The sequence below is a fragment of the Chelonoidis abingdonii genome, chromosome 14 (genome assembly GCF_003597395.2).
Source record: "Chelonoidis abingdonii isolate Lonesome George chromosome 14, CheloAbing_2.0, whole genome shotgun sequence".
Classification (NCBI taxonomy): domain Eukaryota; kingdom Metazoa; phylum Chordata; order Testudines; family Testudinidae; genus Chelonoidis; species Chelonoidis abingdonii.
Window position 1 is genome coordinate 36,251,800 of NC_133782.1, and position 5,282 is coordinate 36,257,081.

Here is a 5,282-nt window from a genome sequence, read left to right on the forward strand (position 1 = left end):
GATGCTTCTGTACTGCTTTAGGCTGACACACTCCTTGTTTCCAAAATGTTAGAGTTACATTTGAGTCAATCGACTTCAGTTACTCTACTCGAACTAAAGTGAGCGTGGCCACGCTGGGTATGTCTAAGGTATGGTCACTGGGTATAGTTACCATACATCTAGGAAAGGTTATTGTTTTTATCTGTTTTTTTTCTGTAATACCTTTACGTTTAAGAATAAATGTGCTGGCTTAGAAAGCAGCAGGAGGTAACCTGTCACTGTTTGCATTTCATTGTTCAGAGCCCTTGATGAGAAAGCAACACCTAGGCAGTGTGCATTAGGCAGGGTGTCTTGCGGGGGGTCCCCCCCCATGTATAGCAGGGGGTTTGCTCATTCCTTAATACCCCCAGTTAGAAAGGCCTGGCGCAAAGGTCCTTGCTCAGTGACAGGTGATGGCTGGAGACCTGACTGGACATTCCGGGAGTGGACCAGGGAGAGGGATACACATACGGTGACCCTGAATCTGTGATAGTTTGCATTAAGGAAGGGGAAATGTAATGAATGCTGGTGACCAAAGGTGACTGCAAAGATGCATTGGGATTGTTGCATAATGTCCATGTGCTTTGGAGAGGAAGGATGTGCTTGTGCCTGAGATATCGGCCTAAGAGTAGACAAAGTTGGGCTTAATTTTTGTTCTGCCACGGAATCCTTGTGTGACAACTGGGAAGTCCCTGCATCTCTCAGTGCCTCATTCCCCTGCTGGTAGAATGAAGATGGTAATCTGTCTTTTCTCTCTGTTGAGATTTTAAGGTGTTCAGGACAAGGATTGCCACTTGGTGTGTTTTTAGATCACCATGGCCCTGAACTTGGTTGGAGACTCTAAGCACAACCATAAAAATTTGCTTTTTTTATTAATGAGATCCTCACATTCTGTGAATTGTATAAAATTACCAAAGTATTGTACACACACAGTTAAATATAATACAGGATGCAACAAATTTTCTGCCACTGCTGTTCAGGAAACACCTTAAAACAGTGGTTTTCAACCTTTCCAGACCACTGTGGTCCCCTCAGGAGTCGGATTTGTCTTGCCTACCCCAAGTTTCACCTCTGTAGGGAGCCCGGGTGGCTTCCCCACAAACCTGATGGTAAAGAGCCACTCTCTCAGCCGGAGGGGGCGGGCCAGACCAAGCTTACTCCACCCCCGGAAGGGGAGGGGTGGAACAGTAAGTATAAAGGGCAGGGCCCTTAGCCCAGACAGGGCAGCACCAGGGAGGGAGGCAGATGCAGACCCTGCTGCTGGGCCAGGGAGGCCCTGGAGCAGGAGAAACCTGACCTGGAGGAAGGCCAGGGGCTACCAGGCTGCCCCACTGCCGAGTACCCGGAGGAGCTGGAGGAGCCTGAGGGGAGGGGGATCTGGAGGTGCCAGCAGCCGAGTACCCGGAGGAGCTGGAGGAGCCTGAGGGACTCGCTTGAGGGACCAGGCAGGAAGGAGCCCGGGGACAGAAACTGCACAGTGCGGTGGGTCTAGTTGGTCAGTGTGCTGTGGAGGGACCCCGCTGACCAGCGTTGGGACTCTCACCCCGCCACTGTCAGGGCCCTGGGCTGGAACGTGGTGGAGCTGGGTGGGCCTGTGTTCCCTACCCGGCCAACCTGCCTCGGGTAACAAAATCCTGATAGCGCTAGAGACCCTTGCTGGCGCTTCCCGCCCGAGGGGCACTAGAGACTCTTACCGGCACTTCTCTTGCCGAAGGGGCGAGTTAGAGACTCTTGGCAGCACTTGTCTGCTCGAGGGACCTGCTAGAGACTCTTGCCATCACTCCCCTGCCCGAGGGACCCGCTAGAGACTCTTGCCAGCGCTCCCTGCCGAGGAGCATGTTAGAGACTCTTGCCGTCGCTCCCCTGCCCGAGGGGCGCGCTAGAGACTCTTGCCGTCGCTCCCCCTGCCCGAGGGGCGCGCTAGAGACTCTTGCCGTCGCTCCCCTGCCCGAGGGGGCGCGCTAGAGACTCTTGCCGTCGCTCCCCTGCCGAGGGGCGCTAGAGACTCTTTCCGGCTCTCACCTGCCCGAGGGGCGCTAGAGACCTCTTGCCGCGCTTTCCCTGCCCAGGGGCGCGCTAGAGACTCTTGCCGGCTCTCACCTGCCCGAGGGGCACGTTAGAGACTCTTGCCGCTCTCACCTGCCTGAGGGCGCGCTAGAGACTCTTGCTGTCGCTCCCCTGCCCGAGGGGCACGTTAGAGACTCTTGCCGGCTCTCACCTGCCTGAGGGGCGCGCTAGAGACTCTTGCCGTCGCTCCCCTGCCCAAGGGGCTTGTTAGAGACTCTTGCCCGCACTCCTCGGCCTGAGGGGTGCGTTGGAGACTCTTGTCAGCTCTCACCTGTCTGAGGGCGCTATAGACCTTTGCCGGCGTCCCTCCTTCTCCGCTAATTCCCTAGTGACAGACGACGTGATGCAAGCCGGCCAATGGACAGTAACTACCCACCACCCTAAGCGACTCAGTGGGCCAAATGAGGCAGGTCAAAACCCCACTTAAAAACTACTGCTTACAAAATCAGACATAAAATACAAAGCGTTCACACATAACTAAAAAATTGCTGACTTCTTCATTTTTTACCATATAATTATAAAATCTATTGGAATATAAATATGTACTTACATTTCAGTGTACAGACGTATAAAGAAGTTACTGTCTGTATGAAATTTAGTTTGTACTGACTTTGATTGTGCTTTTTATGTAGCGTGTTGTAAAACTAGGCAAATTGTCTAGATGAGTTGATGTACCTCCTGGAAGAGCTCTGTGTACCCTCAGGGGTACGTGGTTAAGAGCTACTTCCTTAAAATATTAAACCAAATTATATAAGTTATACAGAGCCAAGACTATTCATATCACAAAACCTATGACCTTGGAATTAGGCTTGGGAGGGATTCCTTCTACCTCTGTAAATGACAATAAACGTCATTTCCATCATACACACACAAACCGACGAAGAAGTATTTCCATTGACAATAACCAAAATTTACCTCTGGGCAAAATAAGAAAACTCTGCTTGAGAATTGGTTCGAGTTTGATTTACAGATATTGACCTTTGTGCACTTTGACATGTAATGAGAAACAATTGTGTTTTAATGGTTGCAAATCTTGATCTTTTAAATCTCAACGCCTAATGTCATTAAATAATTGTTGTCTTTGTTGCTCTTATTGCTCTGCGCACACACCCCTATTTCTTGTAACTGTGAAAATTTAAGTTGGTGTATATAGAAAAAAGTACTTAAAATGAACATTGATATTACCTGTGAAAACTATTAAAATGCTAATAATTGAATTCTGCCACATCTGCTTCTAGTACAGAGAACCAACACGTTGGAATATATTGGGGAAGAAAATAGAATAGTTAATCATAACATGGCTTTAGAAATGGAGGTTCTTTTTCAGTGCAACTGCTGCTACTGCCAGGGGCGGCTCCAGGCACCAGCACGCCAAGCGCGTGCCTGGGGTGGCAAACCACGGGGGGAGCTCTGCTGGTCGCCACGAGGGTGGCAGGCAGATTGCCTTTTGACGGCATGTCTGCGGAGGGTCCGCTGGTCCTGCAGCTTCGGCGGACATCCCGCAGGCTGACGCTGAATCCGCGGGCTGGCAGACCTCCCGCAGGCAAGCCACCGAAGGGATCCTGCCTACCGTGCTTGGGGCGGTAAAATACCTAGAGCCACGCCTGGCTACAGCAGGGCTAGTCTAGTGAAGTCCATGATAACTACCACATGAGTTGACTATGTCTTCATAGTGAGGCTCTGACCTCCGACCAGATGCCTGTGTTCTCTGCCACAAAACTAATTCATACCAGTAATAACCATTATTAATAACAATGCTTGCATGGGCCATGAATGAGCCAGCCTTAATTGCAATGAGTAGTATCTTACTCTGCAAGTGGACCTACTGATTTCAGTTGGCCTGTATTACAAAACCCTCGGACAGCTGAATTCTGCAATCTCACTCCCAAAGTCCTTGCATTTGGCACATGAGTGGGAGGGATCACCTGACTTCTCTGTAGGGTTTCATTGTCCAAATCACAATATAGCCGCAGGAGACTGGTCATGGAGCAAAGTTCTACTTAGCTGGCGTAAATTTGTCACAATCTGCCCCATGAAAATGAGCCCTGCCTCACAGAGGCAACTGAGCCTGGATGGGAAGTCACTTTTATTCCCTAAAAAAACCCTGCCAGATGACAATGATTTTTATTTTGTCAAAAACATTCATAGAAATGTTTTAGACTTTCACTGAAAGCCTCAAACCCACAATTTACCACTCCCTGCCCCAATTTTTGTCAGCTCCGCTAGATCTTTCTTTTTAAATGTAAATTTCTGTTTGTAAAATATGATTAATTTTCAACGTTTAGCTTTAATGAATAGCCCACAATGTTCCGTATTTCAAATCAATTTCCATTTAATAAAAAAAGACATTTTCTGGGGGTAAGAAAAAGCAAAAAAACAATTGAGATGGCATTTCCCCCTTCAGGTCTCCCTGTTTGCTTTCTTTTCAGAGAGAAAAGCAGTGCCATAAAGCTCCTGTCCTAGTATCCCAAGAGATGCAGTAGTGCTCATTAGCCAATTGGTCTCAGGGAACTGTAGTACCAGTGAGAGAGGAAAAATAATCATGGGGATTGAAAATAAATAAATGGGAACTGGAAATAGAGTCATGCATTTGCCACTGGTATCCATCACTGCATGTAATCCCTATGCTCAGTTTCATTGCATGACACAGATATCACAGATCTAAGACCAGGCATGGAAGTTTCTTGTTGCGTTAGTAGAACTTTTTACTTTTGAGACTAGTTCACTAGGTGATCCATTGCTAGATGTCGGACATCACATGAAATTTGTATTTTTCTTCAAACACCACGTAAGGAGCAGCCACCACGGAGAACCAAACTGCAGTGACAGAGTTTATCCTTCTGGGCTTCACAGATGTTCGCTGGCTGCAGATCTTGCTCTTCATTTTGTTACTTATCACCTACATCTTGACCATATAGGAAATATTCTCATTATCTCCATCACTCTGGTCAACCAGTGCCTCCAGATGCCCATATATTTTTCCCTCAGGAACTTCTCGCTTTTGGAGATTGGCTTCACCTCAGCATCCATCCCGAAAGTTTTGTTCAATGTGGCGTCGGGCTGCCAGTCTATATCTGTGGCTGGGTGCTTTGCAAAATGTTTATTTTATCTCACTGTGGGCACTGCTGAGTTTTGCCTGTTGGCTGCCATGTCCTTCGATAGGTACGTGGCCATCTGCAACCCCCTGCACTACACGT

At 48.4% G+C, this 5,282-nt stretch overlaps 1 pseudogene; it reads left to right on the forward strand.

Moving 5' to 3' along the window:
• The first annotated feature begins 2,442 nt into the window (after nt 1-2,442).
• Nucleotides 2,443-5,282, forward strand: part of LOC116824999 (olfactory receptor 6E1-like) — a 5,812-nt pseudogene continuing 2,972 nt past the window's right edge.